Here is a 17,466-nt window from a genome sequence, read left to right on the forward strand (position 1 = left end):
ACAAGCTGTTGACAGAAAAAAAAAATTCCACAAACCCAAGATGGCGTCACTTGTGCTAAAGCCCATGATACCAAACCTAGATTTAGTGCCCAACCTAACTGCAGTTTCCACCTACACCAGAAATGTAATCAGTCAACTCGACTGGAATTTTCTATTCAGCACCAATGAAGTAATCTACCACCTGGGCCCTCTCCACCCACCAAAGGAAGGAAAGTCAGTCTGCATGATAAAAACCCTTGCTGTTCCCTTCCCCCGCAAAAAAAGATGTCCTGGCCTAAAAACAATCCTTCCTTTTCTCTGGCTAATAGCTCGCTTGCTCCACCCTTCTTCCTATAAAAATTGTCCACTTTGTACAACCCCTCTCTCACCCCTCTACTTGATAGACGATGCTGCCCCATTCATGAATCGCTCAATAAAGTCAATTAGATCTTCAAATTTACTGGATTGAATTTTTGTTTTTTAACAAAGCAATGAAGAAAGGATGAGCCAGGTGCTGAGGAAGCACAAACAAGCAACAACCCACCATGAAAAGTCTGAGAAAGTTTCAAAGAGGAGTCAACATTTGAGCTGAGTCTAAAAATTGACGATTTCTCCAAACTTAGATGGAAGAAGAGCTTTCCTGGAAGAGTGCGTAAAAGCACAGGGGGATGAACAAATCAAGACAGGTACAAAGTCTCCCACTGTGGCTAGAGCCCAGGAAAGTCACTGAGTGCGAGGTGGCAGCATACAAAGCGGAGAGGCTGGCCAAGGTCACTCAGGGGCTGACAAGCCACTCCAGAGGGCTTGGGTTCCCTGTGGCCTCTTCTCTTTTTTTCTTTTTTCTTTTCTCTTCCAGTTTTATTGAAATATAATTGACATAGAGCACTATATAAGTTTAACGTATACAGCATAATGACCAGACTTACATAGATTGTAAAATGATTACCACAATAAGTTTAGTTTACATCCATCATCACATATAAGTACAAAAAAAAAAGCATGTTTTTTTTCATTAGGTCTCCTCCACTTCTAATTTGGCCAGAAATATAGTTAACGACACTCCTTTCTACATTTGCTACGAACTTAAATGGTCTGGTTTCAAATCCCAGTCTTGACCCTTCTGGAGCTGAGTGGTCAAGTTATCTACCATCTCTGTGCCTCGGTTTTGCCATTTATATAGTAGGAGAACAACAGCGCCTGCCCCGCAGGTTTGTGGTAAAACTCAGTGATTTCATACACATAGAAGTACACGGAATATAGCTGATAGATAGTCGGCAGTCAATAAATATTAGATATCACTGTTATAAGATTGTATTGGCATATTCAGAAATTACTAATATGCTTTCAAAAGGTTCTTTTTCATCATGTGCTTTCCCACTGACACTCTGATTAGACCACATGTGATTTTTGTTTTCTTTCAAAAGCCCTGCTGGGCACCCCCAGGACAATATCCTTCCTTAAAAATTACTTCTGAAATAGAGCAGTGTGTTGTATTGTCAGACTGGTCTGGTTTGATCACTGTCCAGCCTGGCTGCCAATCAGAAATACATGGACAGTTCACAGCCAGTTCAGCTGTGCCACCCAGATCGCAGCCTGGGCCAGAAGAGGCCACTCCCTTGGAGAAGTCTCAGCCTTTGGCCCCCCCAACCCCCAATTACGGTGTTGTGGAGATGGACTTTCCGCTCTCAAAAGCAGGGGCACCATGACATCACACCTCCATGGGACGCATGCCATTTAACTTTCTGAAACAGCACTCTGCCAACTCTGTGGGGAGTGAAAATAATAAAAAGGTGTCAGTTATAAGCACGGGAGAGACATCAAAAGCTGGGCAGGAAATAAGCAGACAGCTGCAAGAGGCACTTTTGGATTCGGTCCAAACGAACCACAAATGGGTACAGTTAGTTGCCAGCTTGGCAACCTGCGTTTCATGCTCAAATTTATAATGTACAATGGACTCAATGAAGGTATGGTGTCTCAAGGGCAAAGAAACATCAGTATAAGGGCTGCCTCTCAAATATTTAAGATAAAGCCCCAAAGTGGACATTCAAGCAAAAGCTGTAGCTGACACTCCTCTTCAATTCCAGTGTCCAGCCATAACCTGGCATTTTATCCAAGAGCACTGGAAGAGAAAGAGGATCCCAGGCCCACGGGCCACTTCTGAACTCCAAGGCAGAAGCCACATGGTGGGACATTCTCTAGGCCTCCATGTGTCCAACCATACTTTCTGGAAAAAGAATTCTGGTTATCTTAATAGTAAAAAGAATCTCAAGGTTCATCTTGCCCCATGAGGTCATTATAAGATGAAGGAAACTGAAGCACAGAGAAATCAAGTGACTTGCCATGTTATTGTTAGTGACAGAACTAGAGCCCAGGATAATTGACTCCCAGGCTTTTTGTGTGACAGGTTGACTAAATCATCTGGATGCCAACAAGCTTGTGGCAAACATCACTTAGCTGAATAGCCCAGGTTTCAGCTGCCTGTGAGTACAAAGTAGGTCATATGAGCAAAGTCTCCTAAACTTGTCAGCCCTGTGCCTCTACCTGCTCATTCAGGAATTTATCCCCTTCCCAAAGGCTTCCCTACCCAGGGTGTTTTGCTTCGTCCTGCTCAAGGGACAGGCTGCAGCCCACCAGCCCCTTATGAGAGATGCAGACTCTCTATTAGTCCAGCTGCCCTGCCCTGGGTCTTCCCCGATGTTCCACCGAGCTCTGCCCATTTCTGCAGACGGGTCTCTGAGCCAGAATGAGCACCGTGGTCTGGGGGCTGGGGCTGGGGCTAACGTGGGAAAGCAGGGCACAGGGCATGGGTCACTGCTTGTGTGCTGCCTTTCTCTGGCCACTTTTGTCCTGAAGTGGGGCTGCATGTACCCCAAGCTTGCCAGTCTGTCTGAACACAGACTCCGTTACTCACCCTGGGGCCACTCCCACAGGGGCTCAGAGCCAGGCCCTCAGGCATAGGCCCAATTGAAGGCAAAGGCTGAGGCGATTATCCAGCCAATTTTGACTTCCTATCCTTCCATGGTCTTTATCGTCCCTCATACCTCCCCAAACGCCTCTCCACCAAAACCAAAACAAAACAAAACAGGAACAACAACATCCAACACCTCCTTCCTCCATCTCCCAGAACCAAAAAGTGCCCACATGTACGTGTTTGAACCTGTACCAAAAGGCCTTTGGAAGGAGGGAACTGTCTAATCCTGAGCACCAGAACATCTGAGTCCCAGATCTGCCCCAGAGAAGATAAACCTTTACAGCTAATGGAATCATATCATAAACTGATCACAGGCTTAAATAAATCATTTATGGGGTCGGGGTGGGGAGAGAAAACACCATTTCTAAGCAATGCCTGCCACAATTTAAGTTCCCTGAGGAGTAGAAACTGAGAAGGATATGGGTGGAGGCACTGTATTTGAAAGGAAGGGAATTCAGGATGCAGCAATGAGAAAGTAGGGGAAGTGTGACAAGAAAAGAAGATACATCAGTAAAAGGTCTGTTAAGAAGTATTTATTAACTATGAGCTACTAGGGTTCAGTACTGCTGGAAACCTTCTCAGAAACTGAGGAACTTGCCTCAGAATCAGAGCCAGGACCACAGTGGGGTGAATGAGACAGCCAGGGTGCAAAATTTCAGGGGACAGTCATTCTGGCTGAAGAGAAACATTTTTCCCCCCACCCTTGTGGGTTCCTCTGGCTGACCTAATAATTAAATTGACACAAGACAGATTAATAGGAGAAAACCCAAATGTATGTCCATACAGGGGCTCCATAAGGACAAGTTAGGCAACTGAGGCTTATGTACCATCTGAGAGAAGGCGAGGAGGGATTTCAAAGGGGAGGAAAACGACTTATAGGAAGATGGGAAAAACAAGTATCTGGTAAACAAATTTTTGCCATGCAGGGACAACAGGACACAGAGACTTTGATCTTCAGGCCCTGCCAAGTTCCCCTGCCCACAGTCTTTGTAGATGTCTCTACTGACAGTGTTCTTCCTGGACCAGATCCTTTATCTAAATTCTTGTAGGCAGTTAAAGGGGAAGTAGAAAGAAAGACTTCCTGAGCCTTCTGTTTCTTTTTTTAATTAGTATTTAAGTATAGTCAGTTTATAATGTGTTAATTTCTGGTGTACGTCACAGTCATTCAGATATAGATAGATAGATAGATATGTATATGTATATATATGCCTTTTCATTATAGGCTATTACAAGATATTGACTATAGTTCTCTGTGCTATACAGTAGGACCTTGTAGTTTATCTATTTTATATATAGTAGTTAGTATCTGCAAATCCCAAACTCCCAATTTATCCCTCCCCACCCTCTTTCTCCCCTGGTAACTATAAGTTTGTTTTCTATGTCTATGAGTCTGTCTCTGTTTTGTAAATAATTTCCTTTATGTCCTTTTTTTTTTTTAGATTCTACATATAAGTGATATCATATGGTATTTTTATTTCTCTTTCTGGCTTATTTCTCCTAGTATGACAATCTCCAGGTCCATCCATGTTGCTGCAAATGGCATTACTTCATTCTTTTTAGAGGCTGAGTACTATTCCATTGTGCGTGTGTGTGTGTGTGCGCGTGTGTGTATACCACAGGTTCTCTATCCAGTTATCTGTTGATGGACATTTAGGTTGCTTCCATGTCTTGGCTATTGTAAATAGTGCTGCTATGAATACTGGGGTGCATGTATCTTTTTGAATTAGAGCTTCCTCCAGATATATGCCCAGGAGCGGAGTGGGATTGCTGGATCATATGGTAAGTCCATTTTTAGTTTTTTAAAGAATCTCCATACTATTTTTCATAATGGCTGCACCAAACTACATTCCCATCAACTGTGTAGGAGGGTTCCCCTTTCTCCACACCCTCTCCAGCATTTTTTAAAAGTTTGTGGGCTTTTTAATGATGGCCATTCTGACTGATGTGAGGTGATACTTCATTGTAGTGTTGATTTTCGTTTCTGTTATAATTAACAATATTCAGCATTTGTTCATGCACCTATTGGCCATTTGTATGTCTTCACGGGAGAAATGTTTGTTTAGATCTTCTGCCCATTTTTCAATTGGGTTGTTTGCTTTTTGTAATTGAGTTGTGTGAGTTGTTTGCATATTCTGGAAATTAAGCCCTTCTCAGTCCCATCATTTGCAAATATTTTCTCCCATTCTATAGATTGTCTTTTTGTTTTATTTATAGTTTCTATTGCTGTGTAAAAGCTTATAAGTTTAATTATGTCCCATTTGTTTATTTTTGCTTTTATTTCTATTGCCTGGATAGATTGCCCTAGGAGAACATCACTAAGATTTATTTCAGAGAATGTTTTGTCTATGTTTTCTTCTAGGAGGTTTATAGTGTCTTGTCTTATGTTTAAGTCTTTAAGCCACTTTGAGTTTATTTTTGTGTATGGTGTGAGGGAGTGTTCTAACTTCACTGATTTACATGCAGCTGTCCAGCTTGCTCAATACCATTTGCTGAAGAGTCTTCTGTTTCTTAAAGCAACTAGCCTAACATAATCCTCCTGCCAAAGAGATATCTCTTGGGGGTTGGAGGTGGCAAATTTTGCTCCCCTACAGTCCCACCACTGAAAGTTCCCCAGGAAGTTTCACAGTTCAGAAGTTGAGCTGGTAGATTGTGTCATCTTACTGAATCAGTCTCTTTATCCTGACAATACGTTAGTTCAGTTAAACTCATTTCAGGAGATGCTGATGCAGTTAGACTCCCCAAGTTAGGCCAATGGTAGAAGCAATCAGGTATTTAATAAGAGGTATTTCTATGGAAACAAACAAACAACAACAACAATAACATAAACAATGGTTAGTGACTGGAGCAGACTATAATCCCATTTTCAGAGTTCTGAAGGCAGTCAGTTGAGAAGATTTCTAGATGTTCAGCTCATAGCATTTTAGATAGAATGAGAGCAGGCAGTGGCAATCTGATAGATTTTCAGTTTGAATGTCTCTGGTAAGGTCATCAGGTGTACTGGTAAACTTTCTGAGTGGCCCACACAGCAACAGGCACAAAGAAGATTGCCTAAATATGAGCTGTTGTGATGATTTCTCTGAAGTTTATATCAAGTCATCTAGCTTCACTTCACAGGGCTTCAGGAAAAAAGGACAGTTTTAGTTCTTAATGATTTCAAGCAAAAGGATGGGAGAAATTAGAAATATTAACTTGGAGAATTGTAGACAGATAAGAGGCAACTGGGAGAATTCAGGATCTAGAATGTTTACAGGTAGAAAACAAACCTCATAGACAACAGACAATACTACAATCTTATATCCATAAGTATATTACTGACACATGATTTTTTCTCTCTAAAATTACCCTCATTTTTACCAAAGATAACCACATTAGGAGTAATTTGTCTGCAAAAATAGATCTAATTTCAATAAACTTGGTCTGGTTATTTATGAAAGTGCAGCAACCATATTAATTGACCATATAGACTCTTTTATATCTGCTTTGCTGGAATCTTTCATAAAGAATTTCACATTGCACTTTTAAATGCCTTTCAAGGCCAGGAAGCCAAGCCAAGAATTTACCATTAGACTTGCCTGCAATACCTATAGATTTGAATAAATTGCTCTTTTCCTGAGGTCCCTAAAATATCTCAAGGTTCCTGAATCTGCCAGGAAGTGACCTTCCTTACTCATCTAGTGAAACTGCTGGGAACCCTAAGCAAGGTACTAGGCTGTTCTTCCAAGGGGTTTTAGTGACTCCATAAAGTTGACTTTAGTTCCTTAATGCTGTCTGGTCATATCTGAGTCTATGCATGTTCTCTCAAATATGATATTCCAGTCAAAGCCTTGGTAATATAACCAATGTTTCCAATTCTGTGCTGTTACAAGAAGAACAGATTCATACTGTACTTATGCAAATAACTACATTGCTGTGAAAATAATACCCACTGAGAATTTCTGAATTCTGGAGGAATCAGGTACGGAGAAAAAGATAAATGTGTCAATTCTGCTTACAAATATGTAATTCACCAAATTGCTCTAAGTCATAGTTAGCTTAAGAGGGAAGACTTCTATTATATCTGGAAAACAAAGTATTAGAATTAGAATATTTAACCCTTAGAAACCTTGATTTCTAGTGAAAACTAAGAAGTAAGCAATTGTGAACTGTTAGACCAGCAGTCATTTGATTAACAGATGTGTGAATATATTTCATAATTTTTAGAAATGTATGTTTTCCCATAACATAGTTTTTCAATTTGGCATAAAACAGGTTTACCATGAAGCCCAAACATCATTAGTTCCTCCATAATAAGAGGTCAAAAGTAGGTAAACTTAGACTTCTTTAGCAATTAATATTTCAGTATTTTATCTTATTTGGAAGTGATTTAGATATTCAATGAATTTAACTTAACTCATTATTTAACTCAACCTAGCAGAAATTTAAGGTTTCTAGCAACCAAAAAGATTTTGGAAGCTATTTTTAACCATATATATATATATATATATACACACACACACACACACACCATAAGACATAATTATTATTTAAAAGTTTACCTAAAAATTTTACCTTACTTACATCTATTTAATTTTACTTATTCTAAAAAATTATGTTTAGCTTACTTATGAAAACTTCATTAGGCATTAAACAAAGTCAACCATCAACTAGAGCTTTTTTTTTGGCTGACAAATTTTGTGACAGAGATAACATAAGCTTATTTGACTTTTAGTAAACCTAGATAGAATAAAATTATTATACTTAATGCTGCTAATGCTAAAGATATGTGTGTTTTAATGAAACCTATAACCCTAAACTTGCTTTTATTTGCTAGAGATTAATCCTAGATAACATGAACCTGAAAAACATTTGGGTTAGTTTTTATTGTATTTTTAAGATTTTTTTTTATAAGTGCTTATTTGTTTAAGCAAATTAAATAGAGCTCTTTTACAAATTAATTTTAGTAATACTGTCCAGAGTTAGAAAAATATCACACATCTACAACATACATATATAGACACACACATAAACATATATATGGATAGATAAACAGAGATCTTACAGCTTCTGTTTAAAATTTTTTTAAACATGAGACAGGCACAACAGTACAAAACTTACTGGTTTACAAAAGAGCAATCGAATCCAACTTTTGTTTTCGCATTTGGAAAAAGTTAAGTTTATCTACTCACATGGCCAAAATGTTTTACTACTAATACTGGTAGTGAAGACACATGAATTTTCATTCACTTCAATTTTCAAATAACCATTTCCTCCCCTTTTGTTTTTCTTCTCATAAGAATTACCTCCCTGAAGTTTGTAGAATGTTTACATTTCAGAGGTATAGGGTAGGAATGCAAGTTCCTCCAAGAAAGATTTTTGTTTCCTAAGATGAGAATATTTATAAGCCTTCTGAGATAAATCAGCAATTGATTTGTTTATCAAAGACTGACATACCCATCCACTTATGTTGGAATGTTTTTCTTTTTCTCTGGATACGTTTAACTTAGGGGAGGAGGCCTAAATATTTTTTATTAGGCTCCGAATATTAGCAGTGGTTATGAGTACAATCAGACCAGCAGCCTCCCATCTTATTATCTGCCTTTTACAACAAATCTTTCAACAAAGTTATTTTGGAATTTTGAGCATTTTTGGAGTTTCCTATATACCAATTAAAATAGGTATCTCATTTGTTTGTTTGATTTGGGAGCCCTTGCTTTCAAGTACACTCTTTAAATGATCTTACCTAATTGGAATGTTCCTCCTAATGGCCATTGTAATTCTGAGTTGTAATTTCCTTGAGGACTGGCTGTAGTTTGGTAGAACCCTAGTTACAGCTGGGGTTGAGCCCACATTTTCTGTTCAGTCATATCTAACTTCAAATGGGGTACAACCCACAGTTTTTTGTTTGGTCATCTTTTGGGGGGTAGATACTTATAGCTTCTAAGACCACAGTTCTTAGACATTTAAGATTACTTTTATTTGCCCAATAGTTCCTCTTGTTTTTCTTCTTTTTCTTAAGTGCAGTACAATTATAATTCCAATGTCCTGATTTTTCACAATATCTGCAAATGTCTAAATATAAATAGGAAGTGATCTAATTAAACTTTGATTTTTGTCCTAATTTCTGTCCTTCCCTCTTATTAAGGAAGTCCCCTAAGGCTAGCCATTATATCAACAAAACAATTGCTTAGGATAACAGGTCTCTAAAGATTATTTTTTTCTTTCAAATATAGTCAATTCAAATAGTCCATCATCTGGCCATTGATGAGTAGGATCTTATATTAATCTCAAATAGCAACTCAAACCAATAAGCTTTTTTATGATTTAACCAAAGATTCAAGAACCATCCCACAAGAGAGTGCAAAAGATGCAGCCCTTATAAGATCCAGAAAGTTTACTCTCAGAGTTAGTTTAAGAAAGCAAAGACCTTGTTGTCACATGAGGTAAGAATGGTGTAATGCAAATGGTGTCTTTGGTTACCCACAAGAGTATGAGACATCTCCAATCATAAACCCACTAATCTGTGACAGGACGCAGACACTATTAGAATAGGACTTTACCAGCACTAACAAGACAATAAACATTGAGACAACAAGGTTCCCTTTTGGAGTGGGATCCCTTATGACAAATTCCTCCTGAGAGCTAGCATGGTCAAACAAAGAGCCACCAGCTGTAAGCCCAGGTTGTTACCTGTGCTTCTAACAAACTGACTAGAGCTGTTTGGAATCCCAGTCTACTGACCACCAAATACATTACAGTATGTGCACTTGCCAACTTGTGGAAATCAAAGAGACTATTCTCATTGGTCATAAAGCTAAGATCTCAATATATAAAACAAGGCAAACAACACAAAAAGACAAAATCAGTGACCATCTTTGGGAGGAAAAAGATCCATAAAAATCAAGAGTAGTCACTGACCAAATTTTTAGCAGAGTCACTGTAACCTAAGGAATTAGTTCCACAAAAATTTTCTCCTGCTAATCTAAATTTAGTAAAAGAAAATAAAGGGCCCTTACCACTCTGCCTTCCAACAGACCCTGCAGGCAGGGATTTGGGAGACTAATGTGTTACGAACTTTCATATTCTGCTGGCTGGATTCCTTAGCAGCAGCAGTCTCAGAGCAAGTGGTGTCAACCAGTGAAGTTAATCCTGCCAGCTATGCCAACTGTTGGGGAGGAAAAATTTTCTCCTATCCTTCTAGGCTCTTCTGGCTGACCTAATAACTAAATTGACACAAGACAGATTAACAGGAGAAAACCCAAATTTATGTGCACACGGGAACTCCATAAGAATATGATGCCCAAGGACAAGTTAGGCAATTAGGACTTACATGCCATCTGAGAGAAAAAGCGGGTAGAGGGGTTGGACCGCAAGAGGGAGAAAAACAATTTACAGCAAGATGGGAAGAACAAATGTTTGGTAAACAAATGTTTGCTATGCTATGCAGAGACAATGAGACACAGAGGGGACTTTGGTCCCAGGACCTGCCAAGTTCCAGCACACTTAGCCCATATTCCTTGTAGAGATCGCTATTAATAGTGCTTTACCTGGACAAGGCCCTTCATCTAAATTCTTTTAGTCAGTTAAGGAAGAGTTTAAAAAAAAAGTCTTTTTGAGTCTTCTGTTTCTGAATGAAAACAACCAGCCTAAAATTACCTTCATGCCAGAGAGACATATATATTTTGGGGTGGCAAATTTTGCTCCCCCACACTCTCAAGGTCAGCCAACTTCAAATCATGCAAACGCAGAGTCAGCCCTGCCTAGAATTATTCCACTGGTGATGGGAAGACTGGAGCATTTATCCACTGACTTCTATCTCCCATCAGTTGAGAATTGGCCTCAGCCCCAGGGGTGCTGCTGCCCCTGCACTTCTCAGCAGAGCCTCTTTGAGGCTCTGCAAGTCCTTCAAGGTGCCAAGAAAGCCCCTAAGCAGAGAAGAAGAGAAGCAGGTGCTTGAGGTGGGACTCTTTCTATGCTTTGGAAACTCTCTACAGCAGATGCCAGTGAGCATGAGTGAGCAGAGGGAATAGAAGCAGGGCATCAACTGCATCTGCAAATGGCCTGCAAGTACCAACAGTTTCTTAAATACACATCAAAATTATGAAACTCATGTGCAGACCCCAGTGTTGCTAACTTCCTCTTCAAATCAGACCTTGACCTCAGGGAAAGGAAGGCTTTACAAAAATGCAAAGAAAAAGAAAAAAAAATTGTTCATGCCTATTTGTTCCCCACAGTTTTTCTTCAGATTCAACTGTACTATAGTGGGCACTCAGTAAGTGAGTGAGTTAATAAATTAATTAAGGAAATTGTTGGACCAGGTCATTATAATAGTAGATTGATAGTAAGAAGGGATTCAGACATCAGTAAAAGAATTGTATAAGGGTTAGGATCTCAAATTTGCAGTGTTGGAACTGGACAAAAGAGGAATCTAGATAAGAATTGATGGTAGCAGAAGGAGGCTTCTGATGTGTCTTATGTGTGAGTTAATTGGAGGCCTCTTAATACAGAGACTCATATCTCTCCTGCACTGGGTCACTCTACTTGGCTCTTTCTTAGTTTACTCTCTCTTTTTTTTTTTTTTTTTTTTTTTTTTTGTGGAGTATAACCTTCAGTAACTCCTTGAAAAAGCTTGCTTTGGAAGTAAATGTTTATAAAGATATTGTATATCTTTATTCCAGCTTCATAGTTTATTGGTAGCTTCATTGAATATAGCATTTAAGGTTGGAAAACATTTTCCCTAAGAATGCTGAAAACACTGCTTCATGATTTTCTGAAGTCTATGGTTACTGTTGAGATGTTAGATGGCATTCTGGTTCCTAATGCTTTGTATATGATCAGTTTCTTGTTCTTTCTCCTCTCCCTCTCCCACTGGAAGATTTTAGGAGCTTCTCTTTGAGCCAATGTCCTGAAATTTCACAAAAATGTGCCTTGGTGTAGGTCTTTTTTTCATTCATTGTGTTTAACATTCAATGGGCCCTTTCATCCTGGAGACACAGACTTAAATTCTGGGACATTTTCTTCTATTTGATAATGCCCTTCCTCTCCTCCTCCTTCTTTTTTTTTCCTTCTTTTTGGTTTTTTTGGAAGTTGCTTTTACTCAAAATTGGACTTCCTGGATTGATTGTCCCATTTTCTTTTTAACTTTTCCTCCTATTTTTATGTTGTTGATTTTTTGCTTTACTTTAATGGATATTTCCACAACTTTATTCATCAAACACTACTTAATTTTTTATTTCTGCCTTCATATTTTTAATTTCCAAAAAAAAAATTTATTTTCTGATTGTTCCTTTTTTAGGGAATTTTATTTTTGTTTCATGGTTACTCTTATTTCTCTGAAGCTAATAACTAAAAGGTTTATATGTAAATGTTTCTCCTGCCACTGTGTCATTTCTCTTTTCCTTTGAGCTGCTTTTGTATTTTTTCATTTATTTGTCTGTGTTTTTTGGAGACTGAGCATATGGATTGATGGATTTCACTATATGATGATTGTTCCTGCCCTAAGGATTGTGTTTGGGGGACTCCAAAAGATGGTATCACTAGTTATTTTCTTTGGGGTAGGCCAGTTTCTCTAGAAACAAATTCTTTAGTCTCCTATCTGGGAGATATAAACTTCGCTATTGACATTCTGAGAGGCTTTCTTAAGGAGTGGGCTGCTAGTTGCTAGGAGTAGGGGGCGTTCTCACCAGTTTGTAGACTTGCAATTAATCACCCTCCTCCTATGTCTGGTGTTCCCAAAATTGGTATCTCCAGTCTCCTTACTAGATAATTAATAAGAGAGGTAGTTCACTTGGATTTTTGTGATGAAAGAAGAAATCTGGTGATCTACTGCTGTTCATGCACCTTTCAAGAAACTTCCTTGCATTTTCAGCCTCACCCCAGTAATTTTATACTCTGATTCTTGAGCCTTTGGAAGACTCTGCAAGTCAAATCAGCTTCCTGCTCTTGGCTAGCCCCTCTGTTGGCACCTAGTTTTCATCTTTCTCCTCTATAAGCCCATTACCTTTCATCCACCAACTTCCCATCTTTCAGAACTTTGTTGACATTTCTCTCCTTCTATCGTCTTATCTCTTTTACCTTGTGAATTTTTGCCTTTTTAATTTTACAAGTGTGTCAGTTTGGGTCCTCTGAGAAGGAGATGCCAAGATTGGAGAATACATACAAGACATTTATTTGGGGGGAAGGGGAAAAGCAGAGACTTCCAACTGCCATGCATTTTGGACGCCTGCAGGAAGAAGGAGGGAAGGAGTTGAGGCCTGAGTAGGAAGAGTCCAGAACTACACTGTGGTTCCAAGAAAGCTTTGATCAAGCCAAGAAGGAGCCTTCAAGCCAATGTCTCTTATTGGAAGAGTTTCATAGTAATGAGCTTGCATTAGTATCCCTACTATGTACCATCAGGAACAGCTTATAGGAAATGAGACCTTGGCACTGAAGGCAGTGGTGGATCTAGAGCAACTGCGGACACTGTGAGTTATGCTCCTAAGAGCAGGAGGCCTGAAGAGCACATTTTAATGGAAGCTGCAGCTGTCATTTTAGTGAGGTTTGAAAAGGGAATGGAGATAAATGTAGATGGTTAATCTAACATGTTTATCAAGAAGTCCAGTTTATTCTCAACAACTATAATGTGCCCTCTATCTCGACCCCTACATTAATTTGGCTCTTGGCATAGTCAGCTTTGAAACTCCAGACTGCTAAACACAACCATTACTTTTTAAAAATTGTTTATTACTAATGGCCCTACAAAGCAAAGTGCAAAGCGAAGAGAAAACAAGATAAGAAAAGGGATAAAATATTGGAGGATGGTAGTATAGGAACAACTGTAGAAAGAAGTTTGTGCATAGAGAAGAGAGAAGAGATAAAGGAAGAGAGATTTTGGAGAATGAACAGAGATGGGTAAAAAAGATTTTCATGAAGTTTTGCTAGGTAGTATGCAATTACAACTCCACCTCCCCACAAAATCTTCAATTAAATTACATATTATTCATCGATGATAATTGAAATTGATTTTGTCAGTTACTTGGGATGCCCTGTTGCCCTGAGATTACCCATGTAAAGGGTGCAGGAAAAAACTGTCAGGGGTCCAGTTGTCTCAGTTACTCAGAAGCTCTTCAGTTCTCAAGTGATCTGACTTCTCTACAGCCTCTACTACTGCTCACCATTCTCTTCGTCTTGAAACAATCTTCCCGTGGCTTCCATGATGCCACACTTCCTGGCTATCTGGCTACTTTCTGAATTTATTTTACCATCCATTTTGTTGGGTTCTCTTCCTTTTCCCCATTCTTTAAAAACTAGTGAAACTCAGGGTTTCTTCTTGGCTTTCTTTTTAATCTGTTCACGTAAGTCTGCAAGTGCCATCTATAAATTCCACATGCTGATGACTCTCCAATCTTTTTTCAAAGTCCAGTTTTCCTATATAAGTTCTATTCACATATCCAATAGCCTGCTGAATAGTTCCACTTGAATGTTCCACAAGCACTCCAAATTCAAAATAGAATTCATCAGCATCCCCTTATCCCATTGCCCCAAAATGCTCCTCTTCTTCTGTCCCAGATCAGAGTGAATATTACCTGCTTACTCATGGCAAAAATCTTCTTACCCTTGACTCCTTTCTCTTTTTCCCACCAACCGTTAATCCCCAAGTCCCATCAATTCTAACCCTTAAGATCTCCTGATTTTATTATTTTCTTTCTACCCCCATCAACACGAACTTAACCCACTCCATCATCATGTTTTTAAGTTTTTGGGGGGTGCAGGGGAGACAATCAGGTTTATTTATTCATTTATTATTCTTTTAATGGAGAGACTAGGGATTGAACCCAGGACATCATGCATGCTAAGCATGTGCTCTACCACTGACATATACCCTCCCCCTACATCATCTCTTATTTGGATACTCCCACAGCCTTTGAACTGATCATTTACTGCCAGTCTTGCTCCATCCCTCTTCTATGCTAAGTTCTCTACACTACAGTAGAGTGTTTCTTATAAAATGCAAATCTGATCATGTCATTCCCTGCTTAAAACACTTCAATATCTCCCCCACAGCCTGCAGGATAAAGTCCAGACCCATAAAATGGTTTACAAGGCCTTTCATAGCCACCTCTCCAGGCTTGTCACTCCTTCTCATACTTTACATCTGGCTCTCCCAAATTACTTGTACTTTTGTAAACTTGCTCATTTTTTATGTACCACTCTTCTTACCATGCTGCCTGCATTCTCCTGACTAATGCTCCTCAGAAATTAGATTACATAATGATTTATTTTAGGAAGTCTTTCCTGGACCCCACCATTGAATTAGGTATTAATCCTAGATTAAACAGAAGTGATGCTGTGTGACTTCTGAAGCAAGGTCAGAAAAGGTCATGCAATTTCTGCAGGTTTTTTTCTTGGGATTCTCATTCTTAGAAACTGATCATCATGCAGTGCAGAAGTGGAAGGACTGCACAAATGGGCCACACTAGAGTGTTGTGGCCACAGCCCCAGCTGGGCTGTCAGCCTACAGCCAGCATCAGCCTCCAGACAGGATGATGAACAAGGCTTCAGGTGATTCCAGCCCCCAGCCTTTGAACTTCCCCAGAAGACATGGAACAGAGATGAGCTCATGCTCTGAACTCTGTGAAAAGTAGAGATTTGTGAGCAAAATAAAGTATTGGTTTTGTTTTCAGCATTAAGTTGGGTTGACTTTTTAGGCAGCAATACTAGTAGAAACCATTGCCCATTTTCCCAGTACACTCCTGAAGATAAGGATAGGAGCTAGTTAACTAATGTATCTGCAGAACCTGGCATGTAATAGGTGCCCTATATGTAATGAGTGTGTATGAAAGAATAAAATATGATTCCCAGCTTTTGAAACGCAATTTCAGAGGAAGAATGAGTGTCACTGAAAAGATAGAGGCTATTTCTGAGACTTGGGATTTGTCTTGAGAACAGGTACTATTGACATAAGTTTCTTAGCTAAAAGTAGGTTTCTGTCTTCCAGCACCATTTCATGTTCATGGGAGAAGCAATTGCCCAAGCTACTTGTCTCACTGTTCTTGGCTATACAACTCAGTTACCTAGAATTAAGAAAATTATATTCTCCTATAAAGTCATGGTCACAGAATATATGAACATGAGTCTGAGGAACAATTTGTAAAATATACCATTTACTCTAGATAAGAGGGGCAACCTTAAAAGACTGTATAAAATTTAAGAGTCATGACTTGCTAATCAAGAACAGGATCCTTAAGCACTCCCGTAGCTTTTGGGGGCCTGTCCTTACTTTCTCAGGATAACTCATAGCTACTGCTTGTCAACTCCCTCCCCTTTTTAGTCTATACGTAAAATCTTGGCTTCCATTCTTTACTAAAGACTCTTTCTGTGAATATGTCACTGGTTGTGTGTGTGTGTGTGTACTGGCAGCAGCTTTATACGTTAACACTTTCGGTAAAGCTGGGAAAAGCCCCCTTTCCATGCACTGTCTAGTCCTTTGTCTTTATCTCACACCCAACAGGCACCTTCTCTGAGGAGAGCCACAATGTCCAGGCTTCAGTCTGGCCAAGCCCAAGCCAGTCATGGATCAGTTGGTTACTGAGCGCTTCCAGCTGTGTCTGAGTGCTTCCAGCCCACACTCAGAAATGGGTACAGAATCCTAAAGATTTGATATTGCCTAAAAGTCTGACCAGAAAGCACAAAAGCTGTTCCTAACTGGAATTCACAAGGGTAGCTGTTTAGTGAGTCACTGCATCACGGGAAAGGAAGTTACATATCCTTTCTGTGGAAATACCTTTGGCAGAAATCTATCATTATTTATGACTTAGAGCCCAGGATTCACTAAGAAGAGATGGGAGACTGGGTGCTCACCGATGAAAGAAATGATGCTGCTTCAGAGCCAAATGTTCAGTCTTCTCCCACACCAATCGGTATGTAATTTGATCGCTATAGTTACTGCTAACATAGTATAATGAATATATATATATATCAGCTTATTTGGTTTATGAAAATTGAATAAAGATTTAGAATTTTATTTTATTTTTTATAATCAGAAGATCTATTCTGGGTCCAATTAATACATTGTTTTAATTCCTTCCTCATATATTCAGCAAATATTTAGAATGCCCATATATATCAGTCATACCGCTATTCATTTGAGAAACAAAAATGAACAGGGCAAAGTTCTTGCCCTCGGGGAGTTTGAAGTCTTAGGAAAAAAGCTAAACTTCTGAGGGAAATTCTTAGGATGATTTTAGAAGCACACAGGTTTGGCTTATTAGGTATTTCAATAAATCACTGAATGAATCCACTTTGTAGCCTTTATAAGCACATAATACGCATACAACAAAAACATTTCTTTAATTACATCAAGTAAATTATAACACCTTTTAGCCATTGTTCACTATCTTCCTGAGTGGGCTTGGGGCATGGTTAGACGCTTAGCAGTAGCACTACCCTTTGTTTAAGTGAATTCAATGGATAATGAACAAATAAAACGGAAGTGGAGCTGCTCTGCTTGACGTGTGAGTAAGGATGGACCCCAAACATCTTCTGATTTAGTCCCCCTGTCA

General features: G+C 39.2%; 1 long non-coding RNA gene across 1 annotated transcript in view; it reads right to left on the reverse strand.

The window, feature by feature from the left end:
* LOC116663206 overlaps positions 1 to 17,466 on the reverse strand; it is a 31,600-nt gene continuing 14,134 nt past the window's right edge. The window contains exon 4 of the long non-coding RNA XR_004319375.1: positions 1 to 1,743. This is a non-coding gene — a long non-coding RNA (uncharacterized LOC116663206). The remainder of the gene's footprint in view (positions 1,744 to 17,466) is intronic.

The sequence above is a fragment of the Camelus ferus genome, chromosome 4 (assembly GCF_009834535.1).
Source record: "Camelus ferus isolate YT-003-E chromosome 4, BCGSAC_Cfer_1.0, whole genome shotgun sequence".
NCBI lineage: Eukaryota > Metazoa > Chordata > Mammalia > Artiodactyla > Camelidae > Camelus > Camelus ferus.